Genomic DNA, 25,025 nt, shown 5'->3' with positions numbered 1-25,025 from the left:
GAGTAAGAAAGGATATGATAAGATTCCTTAGACATTCTTGTTTCTTAAAAAAGAACTGCTTCCTTTCTCTGTTAGAAGTAATTTCATATTCAGATGGAAAGCATGGCTTCCCGAAGCTGTTAACATGTTCACTTAGTCTTGGATGTGACCAGTAGCACAGAACTCTGGTGGAACTCAGTAAGACTCCAAATGGTAGCAAGTCAGCATGTCATGGAAAGCACACCATAAGCAGGGTAAAAACTAGATGTGCAGGGGCAGCAGGAATGGTGGCAGGCACACATATTGCACGTGTCTCCTCTGCTCATGCGTACATTTTATCATCCCATAAACGTTCCTTACAAAACGTAAGTTCAAAGATAAAATTATTAAGAATTTCAAGACAGCAGTAGCAGAGCATGAAACCAAGCAAGCGTGGGGCCTTCCTGAGCATTGTTCATGAGGGACGTGATAAACTGATAAAACAACCAAGGCTCTGAGATACCCACACCATGTCAGTGACAGAAGTCCAAGCTACAGATATTGAAGGAACCCTCAATGCCGCTCAGGTACCGAAAGCCCTGTCACTGAGAATGAACCAAAATATAAATTTGGGAGGATAATTTATGGACATTTAGGACTTTGGATTTTTAACCCACAATAACAAGAAAACTTCATTTCAAAAGAAAGTGTGAGGTCTTCAAGTTTGCTTTGGTTATTGAGGGTCCTTTGTGGTTACATATCAATTTTGGGGTCGTTTCTTCTATTTCTGCAAAAATAGGGGATTTTGATAGGCATTGTATTAAATCTGTAGATAGCTTTGTATAATATGGACATTTTAACAATAGTTCATGAACATGGGGTATCTTTCCATTTATTTATGTCTTCCTTAATTTCTTTCAATAATGCTGTAGTTTTTTTTTTTTTTTTTTTTTTTTGCGGTACGTGGGCCTCTCACTGTTGTGGCCTCTCCTGTTGTGGAGCACAGGCTCCGGACGCGCAGGCTCAGCGGCCATGGCTCACGGGCCCAGCCGCTCCGTGGCATGTGGGATCTTCCCGGACCGGGGCACAAACCCGTGTCCCCTGCATCGGCAGGTGGACTCTCAACCACTGCGCCACCAGGGAAGCCCAATGCTGTAGATTTCAGTGTACAAGTCTTTCATGTCTTTCGTTAAGCTTATTCCTAATTATTTTCTTCTTTTTGATGGTATTGTAAATGGAACTGTTCTCCTAATTTCTTTTTCAGATTGTTCATTGTTAATGTACAGAAATGCAAGTGATGTGTATATGTTGATTTCTTACTCTGCAAACTTTGCTAAGTTGTTTTATTCTAATAAATTTTTTGTGAAATATTTAGCATTTTCTATATCTTTTTCAATAGTTTCCCTTTCAGCCTAAGTGTATCCTTAAATCTAGGGGACATTATGACCTCCATCTGAGGCTTTCATCTTAATTATCAACTTATTCAGAGTCTTAGTTGGTTAATGTTCTCCTTATTGTTTGCCACTTTGGAGAATCCAACAAAATGTTCTACTCAAGGTGAGACCTCTTTTCTCTTCCACCTCTGAACCTGAATATCACTTATTACTTACTTCATTCTCTTAGAAGTTTAGCATTCGAAGTTTAAGTGGTGATCCTTCTTAAAAGAGGTCAATATGCTCACCGAATTCAAGACCTCTGGTGAGTTGTGTCAAGTGTATAGGAATCATATTGACTTCTTGGCTGTTAGCACCCCTGGAAACATTTCTAAAGTGGCATTTGAGCTTGATATTCAGGTTTATTGGACACCACATTAAAGAGGTTAACAGAATAAGAGTAGGCTGGTCTTTCCTAAAGCAGACTTTATTCAAGAGTGACCTTGTAGCCACGTGCATCAGGCTCATCCTCATTGAGTCACTGAGAGCCCTCAACCCCCCTAAACTGTAAACTCCTTATAGACACGAATTATATTTTATAGCTGTTGTTCCCCTTCCCTATGCCTAAACATGCCTGAAATAGGAGGTGCCTCTACGAACAGGTGTTGCTTTATTTTAAACTACATTAAGTACATGTATATGTTCATTTCCCTCTGGGAAAGGAGGCTGCATTCCACAGGATTCAAATATCAAGCCTTTAAACTTCTTTGAACCCATAGATATATAAGTAGTTGCATAACTATCCTCCCTCTATACAACTCTAAGATGATCATATCAAAGTATGGTCATTAATTGTTTTTAATTGCAAACAGATAATAAAGCAAAAGGAACTTATTCCACCAAAGTAAAGGCCAAAGTTCGAAAAGACAAATTAATATGGGATTTGTTACTATTTAAATAGTAAAGAACACTGACAAGAAATATCACAGTGCTGGTTGCTATTATCATCTTTTCATTTTCCATTACAGTTGTTTATATTATCTTCATGGAGTTTCACTGAAGTTATCAAGGTTTTTGAATAGTCAAATTAAAAACCAAAATCCCTTGAAATGCCAATACAAAGAAAAATGAGTCAGAACATGAAAAAATGCTTTAGACAAGTTGACAACACATATTCTTTGCTCATTTCTCTTTTTGAGAGAAGTTCCTTTTTATTCGCACCCACATGTACAAGACACTGAATAAAATACAACCCCATCACTCGATGGTGATAAAAAAAGGAAAGACAAGCTGTTTCCAGAAAATTCCTCTATTTATTCCTAGTATCTTGTTGCATCTGGCAAAAAAGAGCATTTTGAAATATTCTGTGAAGTTTTGTATTTTATAATTTGCTTATTTATCTCAATGTAAACATTAAAAACACATGAGAAATATTTTGACATTTGGCATTTGACTATTCCTATCTATTTCCTTAATGTTTCCTTTGCCTCCTATGATGATCTTTTGGGATAGACAGCACATACCGCTCTCATACTCCCCAGACTCTACAGCCCCATACACATGCAAAATAGCTTGTGGGGATGTGTTAACATACACTTGGTTGAGGCAGGAAGGCTGTAGAATACATCGTTTATACACCTCAACATTTTAAGTGTTTTTGGAAAGTAACCCTAGTTTGAGTGCAAATTCCATCGATTTATCAAATGCATTTCAGGTATACCTAGATATGTCCAGTCAAATGGAAAGGCTATATTACTGGGAGACTATTTACATGAGCAAGTGAAAAGAAATCAGTGGAAGAATATATTATAACCAAGAGTCAGATATAATAGGTCAATCAAATAGAATGTAGATCCCAGAAGCATATCCACACATATAAGGACAATTGAATTTTCAACAGAGGTTCAAAGCCAATTTAGAGGAGAAAGGATAGTCTTTTTGACAAATGATGCTGGAAGCATGTAGTACACGGATATTGTGCATAGATAGCCATATGCAAAATTATGACCTCTGATCCCTACTTCACACCATATAAAGAATTAACTAAATGTAGATGAAAACATGAATCTCTAAAACATGGACAGAATCTTTTTGACCTTGAGTTAAGTGAAGATTTCCTACAGATGATACCAGAAACAAGATCCATAAAGGAAAAAAAGTGATAAATTGGGTTTCATCTTTGGAAGCCATTATTAATAAAAGCCACAGGTTGGAAAAAAATATTTACAAATTATATACATGAAAAGACTTGTATCTCTAACACATATAGAACTCTCAAAACTCAGTAATTAGAAAAAATTTTAAAAATTAACAGTATGGGTAAAAATATTTTAAAAGAGATCCTGCCAAGGAGGTGTACGGATGCAAATAAGCACAGGAAGTTGCTCACTGTAATCAATTATTAGCTAAATGAAAGTGAAAGCCCCAGGAGATACCACTACATTCCTATTGAATGTCTAAAATTAGAAAAGTCCAACCACACCACTTATTGGTGAGGCAGTGTAGGAACTGGAAGTCTTTTACACTGCCAGTGGGAAGGAAGGTGTCATAGTCACTTCAGTCAACAGTTTGGCTGTTTCTTTATAAGTTGAACATACACCTACCGTATGATCCAGCCTTTCTGCACCTAGATATTTATGCAAGAAAAATGAAAGTATATGTTCATACAAAGACTTGTACATGGATCATCATAGCATCTTTATTTTTAATAGACAGAATTGTAACAACCTCAAGCACGCATCAACAGGCGAATGAATAAACGTACTGTGGTATCCTCATACAGTGAAATACTACTCAGCAAAACAAAGTGATAAACTATTGATAGCCACAAAAATATGAATTACTCTCAAAATGATTACATTGAGTAAAAGAAGCCAGATAAAAGAGTCCTCACTGTGTGAATCCCTTTATATAAATTTCTAGAAAAATGCAAACACATCTATAACGATAGAAAGCATATCAGTGGCCATTTGGGGATGTGGAGGGGTGGAATGTGAGGGGGGAAAAGGGGCTTTATGAATGAGGCATAAAAACACTTGCAAGTGATGGATATGTTCGTTTTCTTGATTGTGTTGGCAGTTCCATGGGTATATGCATAGTTCAGAACTTAAATTGTGTTCTTTAAGTATGTGCAGTGTACCGTGTGTCCGTTATATTTAACAGAGCCATTAAAAAAGGCTAAGAACAGACGTTTGTCTCGACAAATGTAGCAAAGAACAGAAAAGTCAAGTACAGTATGATCTCTGTCCATTGAATTTTCCTATACTTTATTTCCCTCAAAAAATATATCCCAGTTCTTAAAAGAGATGGGACTCTTAATAAAAGGTAAAAACAAAACAAAACAAAACAAAAACCGGCAAAGCCATCAGCAGGGTGAGCTCCAGCTACTTTTCAATTGTGAGACACTAGGTGCACGGTGCAGACATGCCAGGATGTTTGTTCTTCCTGCACAATATTTTAGAGAGGAAATTAAACCACCCCTGTTAAATGCCTGCAAGTGACGGCCAGAGTGGAGTTTGGAGAATGATGGCTGTGATCTTTAATATGGTTGTGCCTTTGTAAAGACTCTCACTCAGAATTTCCAGGGTAATTTTGGAGTCAACTTGTTTTTGTTTTTTGGATGATATATATGTCTTAACTCACCTCAAGAATATATACACGTAGACTTGAAGTTAGGGACCAGCTGGTATAAATTTGTGTGGTTATCTCCTGACCTTACCTTGTAGCTTCCTTTTGTTCCTTGATTGTAGTTAAGCTTCATCTTCCCTCAAGGCCTTTGTATTTGCTGTTCCCATGTCTTGGAAATAATATTTACAGAAAAATTGTCCATAAATGATTCCTTTCTATTTGGCACTCATCTCTTAAAGATATTTTTTTTCCTTGATTGTCCTACGAGCCTAACTCAGTCCCAATTTATCAGATTACCTTACTTCTTTCACAGAATAATAATAAAAACAAATATTATCTTTGGTGTCTCTTTGTATTTAGATGAACTTCTTCCCAAAGAACTCAAGCCCCGCAGTGACAGAGGTTGTTACTTTTCTTATCCCTTATTCTGTGTCTTAGAACTGTGTCTGGCATGTAGTAATCACTTGAGGTCTGTTGACTGGGTAAAGAAGATGTGAGTAGATGAACAGATTTGGAGTTATTTGAGGTCGCGCTTAATGACGGCTGGTGTTGGTGATTCAAATTGTAGGTTTTAGAGTTGGAAGTGATCTTGCTGGTCTCACAGCTACAGCAAAACTCTCCCTACTGTAACATCCCTGACAGACGATCAAGTCTGAGCTTGAATAACTGTATATGGAAGACCCTAACCAGGGCACCCTCCTAGTTCTCTTCAAGCAGATCACAACTTTCCATGGGAGTTTGCTCCCAGTTATTCAGCTGTAATTAGGAGAAAACGGTTTGACTTACCCACAATCATCTTCTCATTCTCCCTGTTCTAGTTCCTAGAGAATAGACAGGAAGAGTTTCCTCTAAATTACATCCTTTGGATTTGCATTCTTGCTTGTACCAAAATAAACACCATGCTATGGCAAAATTCTCCTTGATTGTCTGCCACTTATTGCTACATTGCTTGTTAGTGTTTAGAAATAATTTGTCTTAATGTTCCACATTATAACTGATGGAGTACCTAAATAAAAGAGCTCTCAGTGTTATGTCAGAAGCAATCATACAGATATTTTAACTTACCCTTTTCATGTATTTAATGCTGATGCTGTGTGGAATTGAGCAATAGAGTCACCACATTATTGCCATTGATGAAAAAACATATTTATGGTGAAATTTTTGGTAACTTTGAAAGCTTTACCTGATGCGGAAATTGTCAGCTACATCTTAGAGCTCTGAGCATTTCTCAAAAAGCTGTGATACGAAACATCTCTGCCTTTTCTTGTATTTCTGTTATGTTCAACCACTTCACAAAAAGCATTCTTCATATTCCTGAAATAATGATGGGCTTAGTTGAGATTCTTTTGGGACCTAAGGGACCCACATGTGTTCATAATAGTGTTGAGTTACACAGAGCCTGGATGTTTGGCTCCAGACTGAAAGCCCCATGGAGTCGCTTTTTCACATCTGTTTACCAGTGTGTATGAATGGGAGAAAACCAAAGTTCTGGTTCATTTGATCAAGGTGAGCCAAAGTCCTTTTACTTTTGCTGTGACAAACAGGTAAAGAGGTGTAAAATATCTGAAACCAGCCACTTAGGGTTTGGTAGAATGCTTAGAGAATATACAACAAAAAGAAAAACAAGTGAGTACTGCTGGCAAACTGTTTCAAGGACAGCTAACGAAATAATAATAATAGTAACAACAATAGTAAGGTTGATTTTAAAAGACTTAAGAGTGGCATAGATTCCTAACCACTCTACATGTATTAACTCCATGCCACATCTTTGTAGAATGGGTGAGGTTATTAACCCCTTGTTTTTTAAAAAGGAAGTGAAACAAAGAAACACTCCTGAAGTCCCACCACTAATAAGTGGTAAAGCTGGGGGAAAAAGATCCAGGCAAATTAATTTCAGAGTTAGTGGTCTTAACCAGTAGGTTATGTCCCACAGGTAATATTTGCACGTTTTGAAATCACTTTTCAAATACTATTTCTACCCCTAAAGTACACAGGGAATACCCAGAGAAATTGGCATTATAATTATTGTTATTTCTTTGCCAATAATCTGTTAACTTTTGGCAGTTCAGTATCCTTCCCCAACTTCTTAAAAATTCAGCCAACAATCCCAAAAAAATAAGGGCTAGTGAAAATAAATGTCTTCTAAATCCAGTTCAAGAGAGCAACTAAAACCTAAGGCCCCCAAGGATGTAAAAGAGAAAGCAAAAGAAAAGAAGAGACAAGAAGCCCAAACCCAATGATTAAGCTCCACGTTGTTAGGTAAAGGGGCACTTAACTAATGCTTCTTTAACACCTTGTGCACAGAGACATGGCTCTACAGAAGCCAAGGAGTCTCCCTTTCATCACTGATTCATGGTATGCTTCTGGCAGGGTCACTTCCTTCTTTGAGCCTCAAAGCTTTTCATGAATATAATGAGGGAATTAGAACAAAGTGAGCTCTCACAAGCCAGCTCTCATGTTCTCTCGTGGTACCTGTGAGTCTAGGTAAGTGCTGAATGTCGTTAACATGACAGGTTATATTTTTCTTAACCATTTTTCTTCTCCTGATTTTTATGTAATTTCTAATACATAGTAGAATACTAGAAAAGAAAAAATACCAAACTGAAAAGTAACTGATACACTAACTTTCCATTCTCATTTCACTGCCAATTCAGCCAAAAGCCATCTGTAGAATTCTGATGCAGACCATGAAAACACACTCTAATTGTTCCAAAGTCTTTGCCATACTTGGTAGTCCTGTGATTTCCATTGGCAGAACTATCTTGGACTGTCATCTGCAAATCAATGAAAAAGAAATTAAGTAATAGGAATTCATATCAATGGTATTGGAGAAAGAAATCCTTGAAGTTATCTTATTGTGTGAACCTTCATCCATGTACAAAATCGACAAGAAAAGTTAAGCTTTAAAGGCAACATATTCCCATGAATAGAAGGGAGAACATAACACAAACAATATACAATGCTGAAATTATGTACATGCACATATATACAAGTGGTCTTGAAATATATTCCAGGATATTAATTGGATTAAGTTTTGGGGCACTAAAGCATTTTTTCTCATAGAGAACATTATTCTTTAAGACACATACAGACACACACATATCTGCCCTGCTGGCCTCTCATAGTTTCAGTTGATTCCAATCATTTCCCCATATATTTATTCTCAGATTAATGATTTTTGAACAAGTGTTCATCTCTTTAGAAATACCTGTGCCATGACCGCAGAGTGCTCAGATTTTTTTTGGCATTTGGTGGCATATGATGGGGAAAATGATGAGTTGTGTGACAGGAGAGGTACAAGGTGAACCTTAGAGTAAGTAAGACTTTGTGCATAGTTCTTAATTCCAAAAGGAAAAGAGAAGGATAGCAACAGCAGTCATTGGAATAAAGGACCTCTCAGATGAATCAGCATTAGGATAATTCATTGGTTACTGACTGTCCAGTCATTTTACGTTATAAAGTATTCCTGAGTGACTGCATCATTTTATGAAAGGATCTACCTAACTATAGCTATGTCTTGCTGGAATTAGTTTAGATGGCAATAATGTGCATAGAGAATGGCAATTCTGAATTCATGTCTTCCCAAAATTGAAGACACTCATTAAGGTACAAGTTTACCCAACACCAAAAATGATTTATCCATACTATACTAACTGAGACTGTGTCTTACCATTCTTGTTTGTTAAAGGAGATAACAAGGCTAACTTTTAGTAGAGTAATAGCAGTATACTTAGAAAATGCTTTCAGGTTAAGTTTTGTAAGCAAAGTTCAGTGTTCACCCACCAAAAGCAAATCAGCTCATTTAGTATTGCAGGAAATGCCTTCATACTTTTTCATTGCCACTAAAGGAATTGAAAACACCTGTTGGATATATTCCCTCCTAGAATGTCATTTGTACACTTATTCCTAATAGGACCTGTTATTTTAAAAGCAAACTCCTATTATACAGCGCAGAATAGATACTCAGTATTTTTAGTGATCACATGGTTTTGGGTTCTAAGATTTGGGCTCAGACTTGCATTTCAAGCATTGCAATCTGGGCTTGTTAAATGATTTCCTTGCAACCAGGAAAAGTTGTTTATCTGAATCTAGAGCCCAATTAAGTAAATGTGATAGTGGTGATAGTGGTTGATGAAGCAGACTAGCATAGCAGCTAGGGCAATTATGGACAAGTTCCTTTCAACCTCTCTGTGCCTCAGTGTCTTCCTCTGAAACTGAGTTTCTTCATCAATGGTGATAAATACTGGTACCAATCTGACAGACTTATTGGAAGAAATGAAGGAGTTCACAAATTTCCTAAAGGCTTAATGTTTAGCTTGTCGTTACTAAATGCTGGTAATTAGTAGTAAAACAATATCCCTCTATTATTTATTATATCAAAATAATAATGATAAGGGCCTGTAATTTTATTTATTTATTTATTTAGTTTTGTTTTTTGCGGTACACAGGCCTCTAGCTGTTGTGGCCTCTCCCATTGCGGAGCAAAGGCTCCGGACGGCAGGGGCAGCGGCCATGGCTCACGGGCCCAGCTGCTCCGTGGCATGTGGGATCTTCCCGGACCGGAACACGAACCCGTGTCCCCTGCATCGGCAGGCAGACTCTCAACCACTGAGCCACCAGGGAAGCCCAGGGCCTGTTATTTTAGTAGTTCTATTTTTTGGTCATATAGTTTAGACTAACACATATTGTTTAAATGTGAAACCAAGAAGAAAAACAGTTTTGTTTCTTAAACCTGGTCAAGGCACCCAAATCACCTAATTCAGAAATGTTTCTAATTTGGCATCTGCTTTGAATCTGTCACATCCAGAGAAAGTTTATTGTCTCAGAAAGTGACAGCCTTGTATTTGTGTAGCATAGAAAAGAAGATACAAGCTAGATAAGATACATATACCCCTTATCCTAGTCATGCCACATAGAGTGCAAAACTATTCCTGCTGGGTTCAAACATTGTGATCCAGAGCCTGCCATTGCCTATTATCAGGAGCAGCAAAGGGTAAGAACCGTATGTGTTTTCCCTTAAGTTGGTCTACAACACAGATACTGTCAATCAGCGTCTGATAGTACCCTCCCCATGGACAAACTTCTGTGCTCTTTTGAGCATGCTCAGATGGAGTCTACCATCAGTGTGGTGGGAGTTCACTTCGCTTAAAGTGTGTCCACGTTGAAGGGTGAAATTAACACATACTAACGAAATTGTGGCTGTCCAAACTAGGAAAATAGTTAAAGAATCAGGACAGGAAGAATCAGGCAAATACTCATTTGGCATCAACCCAATAAAAAAGCTTCTTGGTGAGAAAATAGTTGCCAAAGATGAAAACCCAGAATAGTGCTACTTTAGCCTAACCACAGTGTCAAAGCAAATAACACACATACACAAAACGCAAAAGGAAGCCCTCTTCACACTAATGCCCCAAAGTCCTTTATGGGTCTTCAAATTGAGCAGGTATGTTGGTTGATTACTTGGGTAATTTCTCTGAAAATATTGTCAGTCATCACACTTGTGTCTCTGTGTATGTATTACTCCTTGGTATACGTGTATATAATTTACATATGTATGTACCATATATATCCTCACATTTGAGTACAGATAATAGTTTAAGCCCATAGGTGATAATAAAAATGGTTTAACAAAGATGATGTATTACTTATAACTAGTGTATCTGGTAAAAATCTCTGTTTGAAGGTCCTTCAAAAGACCAGTGATTATTAAAAATAAGAGATTAAAACTGACTCTAAAAGCCTCAATTTTAGACAGTGAGTTTAGGTTCCCTAATACCTGGATTTACGTCCAGAGCTGGGATCTTGACACCCACATCTAACTTATTTGCAGATCGGAAATCTGGCCTGGCTATATTACTTCCATTCTTCCATATGAAACTGGTCTTACCCTCTGTGCTGATGTGAGCCATAAACTGCTCCGAATGGAAACTGCTTATGATTTAATATCACACACTCGTGAAAAAGCCAGAGGAGAAGATGCAAAAGAGAAATTCTTAAAAAATTAGTTGGGTCATCTGTTCTTACAAAGTATGTCTGCTTTTTGGAAACCTATCCAATCACTTTGACTTTTTTTCATTAGAGATGTTCCTAGGGTTTTTGAATGATTAAATGTAGACATTCAGAAGTAGAAATAGCATGAAAATGGCAAGAATCACTGGATAATTTTTCTCATCTGGTTGTACAGCATGGGAGAGGAACATGTGTCAGTTGTAAACTCTGAGGCTCTTGTGAGGCCTACTGTTAACTCAGTTGTTGGCTCTGAACGCTCACTTGCACTCAAGAGAGTACGCATCTTCCAAATTTCTCTTTTCCTTTCTCTGTCTAGCTATTTTTAAAAATTGGTGCTTAATTACAATCTACTAGAAAATTTCCATTCGAAGGAAGCTTTTATTTTTAATCTCCCTCTACACCAGAAATCTTAAATTGATAAGAGGATGTTTTGGCTAAGTAACCTTAAATCCAATCTTTAAGAAGAGCAAAGTTGGAAGACTCGCACTTCCTAATTTCAAACCTTATTATGAAGCTACAGTAACCGAGACAGTGTGACGCTGGTGTAAGTATAGACCTAAAACTCAGTGAAACAGAATAGGGAATCCATGAATTAACCCTCACTTTTATAGTCAGTTGACTTGAACAAGGGTATGGAGATAATTCAATCAGGGAAAGAACAGTCTTTACAACAAGTATTGCTGGGATAGCTGGATATTCACCTGCCCCTTCATCACAGGATACACAAAATTAACTCAAATTCACTAAAAAATTAACTCAAAATAGACCTAACTAAAAGAGGTAAAAATATAAAATTCTTAGAAGAAAACATAAGAGTAAATTTTGACTTTGAGTTAGGCAAAAACCTTATTAGATAAGACACCAAAAGCACAAGTAATGCCCAAAGAAACAAATAAATTGGACTTAACCAAATAAAATGTTTGTTCTTTAAGGTATACTGTCAAGAAAGTGAAAAGACAACTGGCAGAACAGGGGGAAATACTTGCAAATCACATGTAGTAAATAATTTGTATCTACATACATAAGGAATATTTACAACTCAATAAAAGAAACTCAACTTTAAAAAATGGGCAAAGGATCTGAATAGACATTTCTCCAAATAAAATATACAAATGGCCAATAATCACATGAGAAGATGCTCAACATCATTAGCCATGAGGGAAATGCAAATTAAAGCCACAATGAAATGCCACTTCCTATCTACTAGGATTGCTAAAATTTAAAAAGGAAGATGTTAACAACTGTTGGCAAGGATGTGTAAAAATTGAAACCAACCATTATACACTGCTGGTATATGTATGGCCTCTTTGGGAAACAGTCTGGCATTTCCTCAATGTGCTAAATATAGGATTACCATACGACCCAGCAATTCCACTCCAGCTTATATACCCAAGAGAAATGAAAACATATCCACCACAATTGGTATATGAATGTCCACAACATCACTATTCATAATAGCTTGAGCATAAACAACCCAAATGTTCATTAACTGGTAAACGGATAAACACAAATGTGGTATATCTATACAATGATATATTATTTGTCAATAAACTGGAATGAAGTAGCAATACATGCTACAGCATGAATGAACCCTGAAAATATTATGCTAAGTGAAAGAAGCCAGTCAGGGAAGATCACATATTATTTGACTCAATTTATATGAAATGTGATGAGTAGGCAAATGCATAGGGACACTAAGTAAACTAGTGGTGGTTTAAGGACTGGGGGAATTGGGTGGAAACAAGGAGTGACTGCTCATGGTTCAGGTGTTTCTTCTTTGGGTGATGAAAATATTCTAAAATCGCGTTATGATTGCATTACTCGGTAAGTATACTAAAAACCATTGGACTGCACACTTAAATGGGTGAATTGCATGTTATGTGAATTAATCTTAACAAAGCTATATATATCCTGCAATTACCTGTAGGATTTTAAACCACTTCTTTCTTACATGGTTTCATGCAATAACGTCAGGAATAATACCACATATTACATTTATTCCACAGGTATGACAACAGAACCTATAGGGTGGATGGTATTACTTGGGAGAAGTCTCCCAGCTCTACATTTACAAGATCGGATGGTAGTGAAACCTCCTTTGTAGACTATTACAGGGAGTTATGAAATTTTATTTCTTCAAACATATTTGTCTTAAAATTTTTCATGTTATACAATTAAGTATATTTCTCAAGTCTTAGTTAGACACATATATATGTATTTGTATATATTCTCCTTTTGGGGTATTATAGCGTGGCTTATATCTGTTATCCATGTATTCAGTGTTTTGTGTATAGGGTAATGTCACATAATTAGAATGGCTCCAAGATGGCCCTCCCTGTCAGGCTTAGAAGTGGCTATGGATGTTTTGACCATGTAGATGGATTGTTAGGTAGAAATAAAATATGGTAAGACTTCAGAAATGAGAACTTTATGTAGGAGTTTCAGCCCTACAGAACTTGGTTCAAAAAGAAGAAAAAATGACCAGTTACAATCTGAGATGATGTCTGTTATGTGCTAAATCTCATAATTCATGGATTCCTCTATTTATTTATTTATATTTGCCTGTGTTGGGTCTCCGTTGCTGTGCGCGGGCTTTCTCTAGTTTCGGCGAGTAGGGACTACTCTTCATTGTGGTGCGCGGGCTTCTCATTGTGGTGGCTTAGTTGCTCTGCGACATGTGGGGTCTTCCCGGACCACCGAACGAACCCGTGTCCCCTGCATTGGCAGGCGGATTGTTAACCACTGTGCCACCAGGGAAGTCCCTCCTCTATTTTTTTAATTTTTAATTTTTTAATTTTTTTTTTTTTGCGGTACGCGGGCCTCTCACTGTTGTGGCCTCTCCCATTGCAGAGCACAGGCTCTGGACACGCAGGCTCAGCAGCCATGGCTCACAGGCCTAGCCGCTCCGCAGCATGTGGGATCTTCCCACACCAGGTCATGAACCCATGTCCCCTGCATCGGCAGGCAGACTCTCAACCACTGCACCACCAGGGAAGCCCTCCCTCCTCTATTTTTAATTTGAGTGCTCACAAATAAACTCAGGCCAGTTGGTGAGGTTGGTTTTCTAGCTTTAGCAGATGAGAGAAAGGTAATTGAAGGAATGGCAGATATTTGTGGCAAATGGAAAGAACTTATAGATGGATGCTTTTTTTTAAGAAAGCTTGTATTATACTGGGAGTCAAAACATAGCTACTTGGAACAATTGCAGGTACATAACCCTCTGACATCCCTTCAAGGGAGGGTTATTATGACATTATCCTCATTTGTGTTCCACACTTATTACTTGTTCATTCAATCCCAAAAGCATTTAGTGAGTGCCTATTGTATATCTTGGGTATACATTAGTAAGACTATTTAGTTCTCAGCTCTTAAGGCACTTGCATTCTCATGGCAGACAGAGAGATGACAAACGAGAAGAAAACTATTCTAATAGTTATAAGGGATATGGAGATAATTAAAATTGGGTGGTACTATGGAGAACATCTGGTGGCTATTAGTCTGCAAGGTCATGGATATCTTCTCTGCGAAGCTGATATGTAAATGGCAGCAAGGAGCGAGCTAGGTACGGATGAGGGAGAAGAGGTAGAACAAAGGCACTATTTTTGGGGTGGGCATGGTGTACCCAGAGCCCAAACTAGGCTGGAGTGTTCTCTAGAGAAGTAAATTGGATTTTATTGTCAAATCATATTATGTAGGGCTTCCCTGGTGGTGCAATGGTTGAGAGTCTGCCTGCCGATGCAGGGGACACGGGTTTGTGCCCCGGTCCGGGGAAGATCCCACATGTCACGGAGCGGCTGGGCCCGTGAGCCATGGACACTGAGCCTGTGCATCCGGAGCCTGTGCTCCGCAATGGGAGAGGCCACAACAGTGAGAGGCCCGCGTACAGAAAAAAAAATCATATTATGTAGATATTTGTAAGATTTCTGTCTAATATACAGAGAATGGGCTGTACGGGGGTAAAAATGGAGGCAGGAAAACCAGTGAGGAGGTTATTAAATCAGTTGACTTAAGTGATGATGGTGGCCTGGAGCAGGATGGGAGAAGTGGGTGAAAATGGAGAGGACATAGTGAAGGCTTGGTTGTAATAAGTGTAATAAGATTGTTCTGGGATGAGATAGGCACAGATGGAATTGCAACCTGAAATATCAGTAAGTTAATTTTAAAAGGTTTATTTCTGGCTTGAATAAAGTCTAATGAGAGTCAGGGAGACTCAGTGATCTCATCTGTTACCATTTTGTGGCTCTACCATCTCAACAAGAGGACTCCAAGGTTGTCATGTTAGAAGAAAAGAGGTAGAAGCAGCATACTGGCTCTTAGGTCCCTTAGACTGAAAGTGATAGGCTAATGCACTACTTTCACTCATATTTCTTTGTTAAAATTCAGTCCTATAGCCTGAACCTACCTAAGTGGACACTCTTTTCTTTCGTGTACAGATGTGGTGAGTTCAGTATCATCTCTCTGCCAAAGGGGGTAAAAAAAGTATGCTCTTTGGGCATGCTGATGAGTCTGGAGTCCCACGGTGTAAAGCCTGGAGTTTTCATTTTGGGAATTATTAGCTCTTACCTAGTCTTGGATTTTGATATGCAGTCACCTAGGCAGAATATATAGATGACCAAGAGAATGTAATATTTCAGGAAAGAAAGATATGCGTCTCTGTAGAATGTTAAGATGAGGTTAAATGAGAGCGTATACATATGCCCCAATTCACCAAACTGTACACATTATGGGCAGATTTTTGTATACCAATTATACCTCAATAGAGCTGGGGGAAAAATACACAGTGAAGAGTATATTGAGTTTCATAGCATAGAGTTCACTGCCAAGAGCAAATTGTGTAATGGTGGGCATTGAAGTCCAGGTGGAGGGTACTGAAGGAAAAATTTAGCAATGTTTGCATAGAAGGGAAGAGAAATGCTATGTAGATGAAGGATTTTTTTAAGTCAGAGAATACTACAGTGTGTGTTTATCCTGGTATAACTAGAGAAGGAGAAATTGTTAATACGGAAGGCAAGATAAATGAGGGGTAATGATAGGAACAAAATCCCTGAAGGAAAGAAGAGGTTAGAATCCATAGCTGTAGTAGAGATTACAGACCCTTTTCTGGAGCAGGACACATCCTCCATAGTAATCAGAGGGCAAGAAGAACATACATATGTGTAGAGAGAAGGCAAACACTGGGCAGAATATAAGTGTATTCCTGTCTGAATCCTCAGACATTCACTTCTCAGTGAGTATGAAGCAAGACCATTGGCTGAGTTAGTTGATGGGCAGCGATGAGGGAGATGTATAGCAGATTTGAGAAGAGATGAGAAAGTGTGAAATGCTGGTTTTTTGAACGGGTAGGAAGCATAACTAGGGAATCTGAACAGAACACCCCTTTTAGATTGTGGCAGACTAACTCTAGAACCAGTCAGCAGGGTTTGGTTGTTGGTTGCATGGGCAGAACAGACAGCTGGGTTTTACCAGGGTTTGAGACTTGCCAACGTAGCATGATCAAGGCATAGTGAAGGAATGAATGGCATTTGTGAGGACGTGATTGTGACAGGCTATGGAATGCAAGCTGGGGAAGTAAGGGAGGTGAGGCTGTGAGAGAGTTAAGGACCTCTCTCCTTCTCAGTTTATGTGTGCTGATACCTCCACCTAGGCTGATGTTTGCTTGTTCATCCTACAAATTTTATCTCAAAGATCTTTGATTAAGAAGAGCCGTTCTGGGTCCATCCATGTTGCTGCTAATGGCATTATTTCATTCTTTTTTCTGACTGAGTAATATTCACTTGTGTGTGTGTGTGTGTATACACCACAACTTCTTTATCCATTCATCTGTCGATGGACATATGATTTACTTATATGTGCAATCTAAAATATGACACAAATGAACATATCTATGAAACAAACAGACTCACAGGTACAGAGAATAGACTTGTGGTTTCCAAGTGGGAGGGAGTCGGGGAGGGAAAGATTGGGAGTTTAGGATTAGCAGATGCAAACTATTATATATAGGATGGAACAACAACAAAGTCCTACTGCATAGCACAGGGAACTATATTCAATATCCTGTGATAAACCATAATGGAAAAGAATATGAAAAAGAATATACATATGTATAACTGAGTCACTTTGCTATATAGCACAAATTAACACAGTATTGTAAATCAACAATACTTCATAATTTTTTTTAAAAAAGAGCCATTCTGGATATCCCAACAGTACCCCTCCCTCCCATGTATACACTGACCTGCAACATCAGGCCTCTGTGAGGTCACCCTTTTCTGTTATGTACTTGTATTTCATAACACTTATCCCAATTTGTAATTATATATTTGGGTGATTTTTATAAATCTCTCCCCTCCCCAATAGACTATGAGTTTCATAGGACTAGGAGAGCTATGATTCTGCTCTTTGCAATACATATCTCTTATACCTTACACCATGACTGACACATAGTAGTTCATACACATAGGTTGTAATAGATAATTCATGCATGTTAGAATCAGAGAGTAGTGGGATTAGTAATAATTTGAGAGAGTGTGTCACATTAAGGCAAACTACCTTCTCAGCATGTGTTGATATATAGAGTCTTACATGTAAACATAAGAAAATGGTTCCAGCAGATTTACTTGAGTGAAATGGATGTGCTGAAATATTTGAATGACTAGGGTAGTCTCAGGATGCCCTGGTAGGAGCTGAGTCTCATAAGAGTCTCATAATGAGATCTGGGAAAAACTGCTGAATTCATAGATGAGGCATTAGAAAGTAGGCACAATCCTACCTTTCAAATAATGGAAATAGGGACAACAGGACTGATTTGTTTTTTGGACCTAAAACAATAGACTGCAGGTTTCTTCTTCAGCAAAGATGGGTTTATTTGGGATCAGTGGAGAATTGCAATTTGGGGTCTGCAACCCTGGTGAGCCATGTGCAAGTCCCACTTGAGGAGGACAGGAGAACCCTTTCATAGAAGAGAAAAGAAAGTTGGAAGGGCTTTAGTAAACAAAGAGACCATGGCTTTTCATTGGCCAAGGTCTTGCCTGGGAAGAAGAGAAGTCTTTCTTCTTCCTGTTGGGCTCTGCTATCATGGCAGGGTATGAGAGAGCTCCCCCTCTGGTCTCCTGACTCTATTTAATTGAGGTTTGTTTATTTTTTTATTTTTATTTTTATTTATTTTTTATTTTTTTTTACAAATTTAATCAGTTATACATATACATATGTTCCCATATCCCCTCCCTTTTGCATCTCCCTCCCACCCTCCCTAGAGGTTTGTTTATTTTTTACAAAAGCTATAAGAAATGGGAAGTGTGATTTCTATAGTTCTCTATAGGAGGAAGAGCATGTCCAAAGGCTTTGATAAACTGGGTGATAGGAGCTGTGGATGAAGCTTAAAATGATGCCATGATTCTACATGCATGTATATACCTGCACAAGTGCCCTCCTTAAAGAAGGGTCTAGGACAAGGAAATAGGGGGTGAATCTTAGCTGCCTTCAAATAACTACAGTGCTTGAAGGAAAAAATATATAATCTGTAACAATAGCATGAGAATTAATAGTAGCCACCCAGCTTGAAAAGAAAAGAGCCATGAAACCTCGATTTGAAGTCTTCTTGCCCAAAGTTGGAACTCCTTTTGAAGCTCTCAGATGCTTAAATGACAGATGATACCAGAATTCATGTGGTTAACTTATTGATGAGGACCTTGCTAATAAGCAGCTTAGGAAGATCTACAAAGAATCTCCACTTTGTGTTGGGGAGTAAAGTCACTCTGTTGTACAAGAATTTGCTGCCTTAGGGATAGGAACTTCTGTATGTGATGTCTTAGAAGATGCCTTTCCCTACTGGAAGCAGAGACTAAGGGTTTAGGGGAAATAAAGTAAGAGGAATGTTGGGAATAGATCTGGAATTGCCACTCTAAAATGTTGCCAGGTTTTTTTGTCCCCCATTAGTAGAGGAATCCTCTTGAAAATTCTCAATATGTTTTAGAAACTTTCAAGGCATTACTGTGGTGAGAAAAACATACTACACAAGTCTCACCCATCTACATCTATAATAAAAAGGGTAGCACAATGATTCCATTATGTTTTGTGGGTGTTCTACTCTCCTTGGCCATCTATGTTTATAAGTGATCCCTGGGACATCAAATTAAGAGAATATTAAGAGTGTTTTGGAGGCTTTCTTAAACTGGGGGAAACAATATCACCACACCTCTAGGCCTCCATTTGTGATCCGAAAATGCACTTTTGTACCTATTTATTTGATGTTACTAAGGTTTTGCTAATAGGCATGCCAGTGTTCGTTTTTCTGTTGAACAGCACTGTGGTACAGTGGTCACTACCTTAAATCAGCCACTTTTGATCACCAAGGGCAAATGGAAAATGAGCCGACAGGACACACTCCATCAACCTATAATGCTGGTTCCTGAGCTATGCCACCTGACAGGTACTGTGGATTTATACCATTTTCATAAAAGAGAGCCCTTCTTTAAAGTCACCAATATTACTTTACAGGATTTTCACAAGACTCCACATGACCCAGACTTGCTCTCTCTGATTTTCTTCTTCTTCCGGATACAACAGTTAAGTTTTCTCTAATAGAAATCTATTCTTGCTAGTTTGGAGTGTTATCTTTCGGATTTTTTTTTTAAGGCTTAACGGATGACCTGCATAAAGACTACAGAATGATGAGAGAGTTGTCCACCTATATGAGGATGGATCCAGGTAGAAGGCAGCATAAATTGCTAACATTCATGGATGCTTTAAGGGAGTAAGTGCGTGGCAATTCCCTGGCTGTCCAGTGGTTAGGACTCCATGCTTTCACTGCTGAGGGCCTGGGCTCAATCCCTGGTCAGGAAACTAAGATCCTGCAAGCTGCACAGGGTAAGTGCTACTTTTCTGTGTGTGTGAAGTGGAGACCTGTGTGGATCACTTGGCATCTCAGATTCTTCAATTAAAAAGTGACAATTGGGGCTTCCCTGGTGGCACAGTGGTTGAGAGTCCGCCTGCCGATGTGGGGGACACGGTTCGTGCCCCGGTCCAGAAAGATCCCACATGCCGGGGAGCGGCTGGGCCCGTGAGCCATGGCCACTGAGCCTGCACGTCCGGAGCCTGTGCTCTGCAACGGGAGAGGCCACAGCAGTGTGAGGCCCGCGTACCGCAAAAAAAAAAAAAAAAAAAAAAAGTGACGATTGGGAAGAAAGTGATATTTGGGGAGTGGGGAGGTGCAACTCTATTTTTTTCTGTCATTGCAGTGTCAGAGGAGGCCAAGAGGGGCTAAGAATGAAATAGATTCTAAGTGTCTGCACAAATGTGAGAACAAAGACAAGATTGAGTCTTAGGGAGTTTACCTGTAGCATCTTGACACAAAACACAAGCAATAAGGAACTTTAGATGAGAGGAACACTGACTTGTGTTTTGCAAATGGATAATTGCCTCTGCATATTTTCTTGGATTTGAGCATGTGGAAATATTTTTTCTTTCAGAAATAATACTGTGCAAAAGGAGCTTCGAGACTGGAATTTGGAACTTGAGACAGAGTTTTTATTCTTTTCTGGAAGAATTTTGCAAGATGTAAGAATTCATCAAGGAAGAAGAATTGTAAGACAGCTGCAGAATTGTCACGTCAAAGTTGGGTCAAATTAGTAACAACCCAAAGGGGAACTAACTCGGTCATGTCAATAACTATGACTGCTGTTTTCAGACTACCTGTCATTTCCATATGAGAGGACAAGCCATCATTTAATAAGAATACAGGTAACATGCTTGGCATATAGTAGTCTCTGTATTATATCTTTATTAGTATTGTGCACATTCTCTCATAGTAAAATGATCTTCCAAATGTATCCTTAAGAGTCAAATACCTAAAATCATAATAACCCATGGTATTCTAGTGTGACTAACCTATATCTTAAGGAAAAATAGCTGACATTAGACCAGATGTGAAAGACTACAATGTACATAGATTTCCTTGGACTGCCTTTTTTTTTTTTTTTTTTTTTGCGGTACGTGGGCCTCTCACCGCTGCGGCCTCTCCCGCTGTGGAGCACAGTCTCTGGACGCGCAGGGCCAGCAGACATGGCTCACGGGCCCAGCCACTCCACGGCACGCGGGATCCTCCCAGACTGGGGTGCGAACCCGTGCCCCCTGCATCAACAGGCGGACTCTCAACCACTGCACCACCAGGGAAGACCTGGACTGCCTTTTTAAGTCAGCGTTTAATTCCAACCCCAGGATTCTCATCTCAGTTGTTTGTGATTTCATAGATCCGTGAACTTTGAATATCTGTCACGTGCAATCTTATGTTACCTGTTCTTGTCCTTCAGCATTTTGAATGAGCATTATAATGACAGTAGAAAGCAAGTGGTTTGTTGATTTCTTAATTTTAATGGACCTTTACCTAGAATATAATGTGTTGGAGCTTTTCAGGATCAACTGACAAATGAGAATTTCATGTTTAGATTTCATGTAAAACTCTGTCCAAGTTCTTACTCTGTATCTTGTGGGGAGGGGTAACAAGGGAGGGATTTACTTTTTTTGCAAACATGTTTGAAAACATGTCAGCTTTTGTATTCATTAGTTATAATAAACTTATTTTTAAAGTACTTAAACAATCTTGTCATGGCTGAAGTTTAAAATGGTAATGTTCCAATGGGAGATAGCACAGATTTACAGTGGAAAGGATTGTAAATGGATAATTGCCTTTGCATATTAGATGATGTTGGTTTTCTTTTTTTTTAATGAAGTTTTATACCATGTCTTGGAATTCTCTTCCAGTTTGACAACCATAATGAAGATTGGTCAAGAAACACAAGGGTACCTGTACTTAGAGCAATGTCACTGGATCATTGGCTAATACTCTACACTAAGGGAAATTATGGAACAGCCCTTACCTTTCAGCAGAATCTACAGAAAATCACACCCAAAATGGGCATAATTGTCAGAAATGCAAAACTGTAAGTAGAGCAGAAATTATCTACAATTTCAAAATCGATTGCTGGCAATTTGAAAGTGGAAAAACTTCTTAAATTGTAGGAATCTGTCACGTTATCCAAACTCTGAAAGTGTGTAAGCAAAAAAGTAAAGTCTGCTCCAGCCCACACATATTAAATCAGGCTTTTGTGATCTATGGATTTCTGGCTATTGGGCTACATCTTGAAGACATGAGAATTAGCAACTTGATATGAGTGGACGGGGGAGGAGGGAATAGCAAAAACTACTTCCCAGTCTTGTTTCCAAAAATTGAACTTGTTTTTGTCTTAAAAACCTTCAACTGAAATACTTACCTTGGCAGTTTATCTTGCCTTGTTTTATATCATGTTTCATTGGCTGTATAAAATGTGACATGTTTCACTGTTCATTACTTTTGAAGTATAGATGAAATACTTATTTTCTAGGCTTGAAGCAGATGATACAGTCCATTCTTATATAAGCACCTTTGAAAAACATGCTTCACAAAAAACACAGATTGTAAGTGTCTATTTGATGTGTGCCCCGTCCTTAGTGAGCTGCATTTGTATGTATTTTAGAATTTGGATGTTGCCATTGGTTTCCTAAACCAGCCAGAAAATATAAATTTACCCCTATAATGTAGCTGAATACAGACTTTGGGGTTTAAGCTACTACTTAATATCACCATGTTATGCTCATTCTTTTAGGCTTGAGGACTTAGAATTATCTTTTAAGTCTCAGATTAAAAAACACCATACAAATATTAAGTAATATGGATTATGGTAGGCACACATTCATCATTTCTCTCTCCAGCTGTAACCTGCAAAGTCTATGATCTGTTCTCTTCCAGTAAGTGTTCTTTCTTTTGTCTGGTATTTTTCTTGGGATTTTTCCTTTCTCCCATCTGTTGTCACTACGTTGTATCTGAATTACTAAAGCAACATCTTTTTCCTTTCTTCCTTGGATTCTTTTCCCAAACTCATCTCCCATTCTTCCCTCATCATCCAGGATGCTCTTTATATTTATCTATCTATCTATCTATCTATCTATCTATCTACCTATCTATCTATCTTGGCAGTGCCAGGTCTTAGTTGCGGCATGTGGGCTTCTTAGTTGTGGCATGCAGGGCCTTTTAGTTGCAGCATGTGGACTCTTAGTTGTGGCATACGGGATCCAGTTCCCCAACCAGGGATCGAACCTGGGCCCCCTGCATTGGGAGCGTGGAGTCTTACCCACTGGACCACCAGGGAAGTCCCCAGGATGCTCTTAAAAGGGATCTTTGTTTCTTGATCCTGAAACCAGGATATTCTTCCTATTGTCTTTTCCATAGAGCCTAGACTTTTCTCTCCTTTCAGCTTCTACCAAGCAACCTTGTAGGCTACTCTGAAGGATACCTTCTGTGAGCCATTATTATACTCAAATGAAATGTCTTACTTTTGAAATCCTGTTCTTAAATCTGTGTCTTGCTTCCTGTTACTTTGATTGAATGCCATGCTTCATGCTTCTCTGGTGCTGTAGCCTTAAATGCTCAGCTAGGTCAAGGAAGCCTCTGGTGGGACTCAGCAAAGCATCACGTGTTAGAATGGAGTTCAAGAGGCCTTGGTGGTGGTTTGCATCCCAACTCATCACATGACTTTCTTTGTTCATTTAGCATCTGCCTAGAAAGTGAAAGACTGCCTTTCTAATTGTGGGAATTTCTCTTAAGAAAGTTTATCTGAAACTTGAATGGGAATTTGCCCCACTTTTACTAATTTATCCTAGTTTTGCTTTTTGGAACAATATCTTTTATTCAGGGCAGTCCCTTAAATATTTTAAGGTATCTTTTCAAATGGTGGGGAGAGCATGCCTACAATCTTATGCATTCCAAACAACTGGGAATGACCAATAAAATAGGAACTGGAAATTATGTGTAAAACATCTTCTGGCACAAATGTAAGTCTCCCTAGACCAGGAACAGAGGGGAATTCTCGTATATAAGCAGGGGTGAAGCCATGTGGCTCACAAATTTCAAACGCTGTGTGGCGCTGGGTGGGGGCCAGAACCAGGCTGTGTAAGGTAATCCACTGAATGTGATGGGAAGACATCAAGTCAAATATTTATATTATATCCCAAATTAAACATTAACTTCCCAAATATTAATATGAATTGGTGGTAACACTACCAAGAGTTCATAAGTACTCACATAGTTTGGGAATAGTAAAGAATTTAATTCCTATAAACGTGTGAGCTGGTGGAGTAAGGCAGAAATAGAGGAAATAAAAGCATAGGTAAACTATAGACAATTTTAAAACCAGGAAGGAAAAGCAATCTAGTACTGTATTAATAATTTAAGGCTAAAAGAATAAAAATAGCCCTCTTACACATAACATTAATAACCTATTCCTCAAAATCAGATATTGGCAGTAAAAATGGCAACTGTGAACATAGTCCCTGTTATTTTAAATAGAGAATCTTTTACAAATTTTCTGTTTAAAAATGAGTACACACCAATCCAATCTAAAACCTCCACTATCTATTTTCCTGAATATTTTAAAACTTTTTTCTTTTCACTTTATATTTTCAGACTTACAGGAAGAGTTGCAAAGACAGTACAAATCTCTCTATAACCATCATCCAGATTTCCCAACCAGTAAATTTTAGCACATTCCTATAATCATTCTCTCCCTCTCTATATCTACCTACATATAATCATTCTTTCCTTCTCACTATATATACATATATATGTATATATATATACACGTGTCATTATTCATAGTAGTTACATGTGTATATATATGTTTTTTCCTGAGCCATTTATCTGATCTATACCCCTAATCCAAATTCTTCCAATCATTCCTTTTTACAGCAAAATAAATTCTTTGGTCCATCAAGGGTCACCTGAGGCATCTAACCAACAGGCTTTTTCAGTCTTCTTTTAATCTGGGAAGTATCTTCAATCTGTCTTTGGGTTTTATGGCCTTGACATTTTAGAAGTGTACTGGCCAGTTATTTTATGGAACAATCCTCAATATAGGTTTGCCCATTTCCTTATGACTAGATTCAGGTAATGCATTCTTGCAGAATATCACAGAAGTATTCTATGGTTTACTAAATCCATCATATTTGGAAGACCATGATGTTGATTTA

The 25,025-nt window shown here is 38.3% G+C and overlaps 1 pseudogene across 1 annotated transcript in view; it reads left to right on the top strand.

Moving 5' to 3' along the window:
• LOC309801634 (piwi-like protein 3) overlaps nt 1–25,025 on the top strand; it is a 35,832-nt pseudogene that overhangs the window by 1,919 nt on the left and 8,888 nt on the right. The window contains exons 3-9 of the transcript in view: nt 10,789–10,985; nt 12,974–13,085; nt 19,269–19,395; nt 19,602–19,719; nt 20,435–20,549; nt 21,726–21,904; nt 22,346–22,418. The product of the transcript in view is annotated as a piwi-like protein 3 (transcript). The remainder of the gene's footprint in view (nt 1–10,788; nt 10,986–12,973; nt 13,086–19,268; nt 19,396–19,601; nt 19,720–20,434; nt 20,550–21,725; nt 21,905–22,345; nt 22,419–25,025) is intronic.

The sequence above is a fragment of the Mesoplodon mirus genome (genome assembly GCF_964341445.2).
Source record: "Mesoplodon mirus genome assembly, contig: SUPER_3_unloc_15, whole genome shotgun sequence".
NCBI classification, from domain to species: domain Eukaryota; kingdom Metazoa; phylum Chordata; class Mammalia; order Artiodactyla; family Ziphiidae; genus Mesoplodon; species Mesoplodon mirus.
The sequence above is the reverse complement of the archived record's forward strand: the minus strand, read 5'-3'. Positions and strand labels throughout refer to the sequence as shown.